Consider the following 6504-nt stretch of genomic DNA (forward strand, 5'->3'; position numbering starts at 1 on the left):
GAAACTACTAATAATTAATGGATGTATAAATTTTAGAAATATTGTCCATGCATGTCAGTTAATAATGTTATAATGAAAATATTTAGTACATGTACAGCAGGGGTGTCCAACCTTTCTGTTTCTCTGGGCCACATTGGAAGAAGTCATGGAGTTTTGGGCCACAAGTATATTTTGACCCGATCCTTAAATATACAAGTATATTTAAGTATTAACATGTCTAGATTATAGTAATAAGTATTAAAAGTTTACCACAAAAAAGAATATTTTTAAAAATTGCTTTTACAGACACTTTCAATTTTTATTTAGAAATAAATAAATTCATTTATTATAAAGGAGACAAACAAAAATTTATTTGAAAAACACAAATATTTGTTTTATTTGGGTCTCTAATTAATAAAAAGCGACAAGACAACATTTTAAAGTGCATTTTTATTCAACTAATATATTTATAAATAATATGTAGCCCAAAAAGTAGCCAATGTGCCAACTGATATTTTTTACATCAAACTAATAAAAGGGTAGCCAAATTTGGCGCAAAGTAGCCGAATCTTGCAACGCTGGAAGGAATACTATAAAAAGCTGGAGTTGAGACTCAAAGAATTATAGACTCAATGCGGGGAAAGGAGAAAGAGGACAAAAGATAAAGAAGTGAGAAAGGTTGGAAAATTAAGGGTCCATATTGCATAACAGGAGGTCTATTTAACTTTTCTCATTACTTTTTATCTTTAGGTCTTTTTCTCCTTTCCCCTGAATTTGAGTCTATACTCCTTTGAGAGCCAACTCCAGCTTTATTTAGTATACCTTCCTCATCACACATTTCTAAGTATTTGAAAATATTTCTTTTCCACTAAAAATTAAAATATGTATAAAGGTTTACGGCTTTGTGAAACTTCTTTTTTGAGTTGATGCAGTTGAAATAAATAAATAAATAAATAATTTTAAAAATTTTCGGTTTTGTGTACACGTTTATTGGGCTGCATTCAAACTTCCTTTGGGCCGCATGCGGCCCGCGGGCCGCGGGTTGGACACCCCTGATGTACAGTATGGGCCTCTATACTTGCTAATTAGATGTTATCTGTATTCTTCTTCTCATCTCACAATTTTAATTTTTTCTGCACATTATTATTGTTGCTGGCAATTGGAAATCATTAAAGCAGTCTCCAAAGTTGTCATTAGATCTTCAATTCCTGTAAGATGGAGTTTTATATTTTACAATGACCTGAAATGAACTATCATGGGTCGTTAAATCTGAAAGGAGAGTATACTGTCTTAAATCCACATCCAGTCGATTATCTACTAAATTTATTATTGAGTTATTTAATTGAATAACTAGAACACAGTTTTATGCACCTGAACATTGTGACCACTGTAATTGGTGATGCAAAGTGATGAGAATATTTCTTTTTATGTTCATTTTTGAGTTTTTTTGTCCTGTGGTCACTAAGAAGACTTTATTAGCAAGATTTTTATGGGTTTGGCTACACCATAATCTGCAGTTGGGTGGTGAAGGACAGGGCTTGATGTATCTGGATGGACCATCCCAAAAAAATCCTAGGGTGTTTTACCTGAGTTTTAACTCTATAATCCTTTATTATCAGGTGTAGTATTTCAAACACCCAAAAAAAATATCCATTTGTTTAACGATGTACAATTTATTAAACAATTTTCTTTTACCTGTCTGGATTTAATTCAGAGTCCACCTTAACTACTCGGTGTGATCTAGTCATTGCCTTAGACATCAGTGATGAGAATATTAACAATGTATTGTAACAAAATTATTTTATAAGTTACATAAAATAAAAATGTATCCTCCTTACATCTTGATATTATTTTTACATTGGTTATAATCTATGGGTGATTTTTGTGCATATATTAAAAAGAGTTTAGCTTATACTATGAGCTCATAAACATTTCAACAATAGCTAATTTTTTCTTTTATCAAATTATTTCTTTTAACCAGGAATAGAAAGCATTATCATTGATTTCTTTGTATGTATAATAATACATCAGATAAGGAAATGATATAATTCATTTTAATGTAGGCACTACAATTACATATTAAATAAAACTTACTGTTTTTTTCAGTAATGATGTTTATGCTATTTTGTAGCACTTCGTGGCTATGATTGTATTATATTTTTGTTTTTTTTTTTTTTTGTTTTCCGTTTGTCGCGTCGCGCGTATAATTTGTACCGTTTCCCTTCCGTTTCCTTCCTCGGTGCCTCCTGTTAGGATGGCTAAGTTTCCGGCGTCTGATTGGTCCGTGACAGTGTGACGGAGTTGGAGGGAGTTATAAAAGCGGGTGTAAGGAGTAAGAAAGATAACTCTTGGACTTTTTCGAGAAGAAAGGGAGAGAACCGCAGACGAAAAAGGAGAGAAGAGCGACCGAGAAGAGAGTGGACCGTTGGTAGAAGAAAGGAAGTTGCGACTCGAAAGGAAGAAGATTCCCCATCGAAGCCCACAATCGGACCGCTACGACAGAAGCCTTGCAAGTCCCTTAGGTACTCCGTCCACAATATTTTTATTTTCGGATCTATATTTAATTGTCGAAAAAGAACGGGGCCTCGCGTGAGGAAGGTTAACGGAAAAGGGAACGTCAGGCTATTTCGTTATTTGTTACAATATCTGTCGGGTGTTGGACTGTTTATTGAGATATATATTGTACCGCGTTTTTCTTTTACTAAAATAAACCTTTGTTTGCCTGATCACACGTGTCTACCGATTTTTCATTGTCCTTCCCTTTGTTCTTTCTATCGTATATCTGTAACCGCAGACCACGTGCCTTGCGGAGTTCACATTGGCGTCCGCGACAGGATTGTGAATAATCGGCCAAGCGTGTGTTCCCCATTTCCGTATCGTTTAAATCCGGCTGTGTTCAAGGCCCTATTGTATGTACATCGTATTCGTATACGAGCTGCCATATATTCGGTTCCCAGTCATTAATTTAATTTTTTTATGGAAAATCATACTGTAGAACCATCAGGAATGGCGATGGAGGGGGTTACTAGTGTCCCCATTGTTACGGGATTTATGGGGATGATCCCATGTTTTACGAACTCGCCGGGCGATGTTCTAGATATATACCGCTTCTTTGAAACTGTAGAAGACGTGGCGTCCCACGCCGGTTGGGACGAGGCAGTCAAAATCACCGTCATTCAGGCCCGGATTAAGGGGGAACCGCTGTCGGTATTTTTCGATCTAAAGGACCAAGGCATCAAAAGTTATGAAGAGATAAAAAGGAGCCTTATCAAATGTTTTGATCGTAGGGACAGAGAACAAGATCCGTTCAATCAAGTCTTAAAAATAACACAAAAGAGAGGGGAGAAGGTCTATGAGTACGGGAACCGCATAAGGTCTTTGTTCTCGCGCGCCGTAGCTCGTAACAGTAACTTGGCCCCACTCTGGGATAATGCTGTAAAAGAGTGTTTTTTGAGAGGGTTGGATGCCGACATCCGGAGGCAGGTAATGCAAAAACATCCGGAAACCTTGGACCAAGCAATATGTGGGGCAGAGGAAGAGGAGAAGATTGAGGCAGCTTGTGGGAGAAGGGGAGTAATGAACGAGGTGTGCACGAATTCAGAGCACAGGGGCTCGGTATCTGAGAAAGAGGACAGCCTGAACAGTCGTATGGCAAGGCTTGAGGAACAAATGCGGGAATTGAAGGAATCTGTCGCGTCATTAACAGAGTGTATGAAGGGAGGTGGAAACCCCGAAAGAAAATGGGGCAATGAAAGAAGATGTTATGTGTGCGGGGAAAAAGGGCACTTTGCTAGGCAGTGCGATAAGCGTAGACATTTAAACTAATTGAAGGCCATCTGGAAGGTCAGACAGATGGCCAGAGTGTGAAGCTGAAACTGACCAAAGGAATTCAATTGTCCAGACGCGGATTACCGACAATCGAAGGCCTAATGTTAGGTACCAAGATTAATTGTCTGATTGACACTGGCGCGGAAAGGACTGTGATTAAAAATGAGCTAGCTGAGGATATAAAGAAGCAAAATGGGAGTTGGGTAGTATTTAATGACTCGTGTATAAGTGGGATGTCGGGGGCCCGCCTGAGAAGTGATGAGGCTGTAATGATTGAATGTACGTTTGAGGATGGTTGTAAAGTAAGCGCTAAGGCTCCTAGTTTAAGTTTCCCGAACGGGGCGGAATATGACTTAATTTTCGGCATGGACGTTATTTGCCAACACCCGGAGCTGCTAACTGGAATTAGGTTAATTGTGACTAGCACGAACTCAAGGAGGGAAGGGGACTTCTCCATTAACATAAATACTGACCTAGGTAGCGAGATGGGATCATGGAAGTTGGACCATCTTAATGAAGGGGTTAAGGAAAGGATCATCGATGTATTAAAAAGGTATCCGAATGCTGTAGCTAACGAGATTTCAGAGTTATCAGGAACCAAGGATTATATGCACTCCCTTGAGGTGAATTCGGAACGCCCAATTAACGTGAAGCAATACCGTATCCCGTACAGCTACTTGCCTGGCCTCAGAAGGCAAATTAATGACCTCATTAAGGCAGGGATCTGTGAAGAGAGCACTTCAGAGTGGAATTCCCCGATACACGTGGTTCCAAAGAACTCTGGTGAACTCCGAATCACCCTAGATTTAAGAAAGATAAATGAAATAACGAAAACACAAGTTTTCCCGATGGCTAGGATTGATGATATATTGTCCCAGCTTAACGGGAATAAATATTTCTCCGTCCTAGACCTGAAGGCAGGTTACTTTCAAATCCCCTTGGATCCCGAGGTAAGGCATATCTTTGCCTTTTCTACTCCTTGGGGTAAATACCAACTTTGTCGCATGCCTCAAGGGGGGAAGAACAGTGGGAGGTTTTTTCAATATATCATGACGAAAATTTTGGCTAAGTTCGTGGGAAACACTTGTTTCGTGTTTCAAGACGACATTGTACTTTTCTCCCAAACTTTAGAGGATCACCTGGAATTGATCGACCGCGTAATAAATACATTAGATAGCAAGGGCCTTAAACTGAACCCGAAAAAGTGCCAGATACTGGCCGAAGAAGTGAGTTATCTGGGGCACAAAATTAGTAGGGAGGGGGTGCGTCCGGATCCAAGTAACGTCGAGTCCATAAGAACGGTGAGAGCGCCCCAGAGCGTTAAGGGTGTCCGTAGTTTCCTTGGCGCAATTGGCTTTTTTCGAAACTTTATACCGTCCTTTGCTGACTTTGCAGCGCCGCTTACCGAGTTAACAAAAAAGGGGAGAAAATTTGTGTGGGGCCCGGAATGCCAACGGGGGTTCGAAGGGTTGAAGGAGGCCATCGCCAAGCTGCCATTATTAGCACACCCCGATTTTAATGAACCGTTTTTTTTACACACGGATGCTTCTAATATAGCAGCTGCCGCAGTACTCGAGCAACGCAGGGAAGGGGGGTTAGTACCGATTGGTTACTTCAGTAAGAGGTTTCAGGGGGCTGAAGTGAACTATTCCACCATAGAGAAGGAGTGCCTGGCCATAATTATGGCCCTGAGACATTTTAAGTTTCTTATATTGGGGCAAAGGACTATAATCCTCTCCGATCACAAACCACTGGTTTTTCTTAGTAACATCAAAAACGGAAGCAATCGATTAATCAGGTGGGTGATGGAGCTCATGGATTACGATATCGAGGTACGCCATGTTAAGGGAGTGAACAATAAGGTTGCTGATTTTTTATCGAGAAATGTTGATGGAGTATACCATGTAGAGGTAGAATCCACGAATCCTTCTGTCCCTGATAAGCACGAAATACGTTTGTCACAAGACAGGGATGAAATTTTTGGTCCCATAAAACGGGATATATTGAGAACGCATGATGCGAACAGCGTGAAAGGTAGGATTCCCCAGTATGTAGTAGTGGATGATTGCTTATATAGGCGAAGTTATTTTAGAGCCCGCGACAAGTACACCAACCAGATATGTGTGGGGGAAGATATTGCCAACGAATTGATTAAGGCAATTCATAATGATAGCCTGGCAGGGCATTGGGGGTTACGGAAGATGATGAAGAACATCGAAAAACGGTATTATATCCGAAATCTAAAAGATAAGGTGGAGGAAGTCGTTAGGTCATGTGAAAGGTGTCAGAGGCACAATCTCCACAAGGGGAAGGCTCCATTTCAGGAGAATGAGGTCGCTAATGCCCCTTTCCAAAAGATTGCCGTCGACATTATAGGGCCTCTTAGCACTACGAGTCGGGGAAATAGTTTTATCCTTGTTATGATTGATATTTTCACTAGGTTCGTGGAGGTTCACCCCTTGAGAGATCAAACAGCTTTGTCGGTAAGCAATGCAATTTTTAACACAATAATTTGCCGTTATGGCGCCCCCGAAGTTATCATTTCGGATAGGGGCACAAATTTCCTCTCATCCATGTTTTCCGATTGTTGTAAGTGGCTTGGGATCAAGAGGAACATCACTACAGCATATAGGCCATGCTCAAATGGGTTATGTGAAAGGGTTAACAAATCACTGATAGAGATGATATCAAAGTCCT

The sequence above is a fragment of the Centruroides sculpturatus genome, unplaced genomic scaffold (assembly GCF_000671375.1).
Source record: "Centruroides sculpturatus isolate CEXI.00-Female unplaced genomic scaffold, Cexi_2.0 scaffold136, whole genome shotgun sequence".
NCBI classification, from domain to species: Eukaryota; Metazoa; Arthropoda; class Arachnida; order Scorpiones; family Buthidae; genus Centruroides; species Centruroides sculpturatus.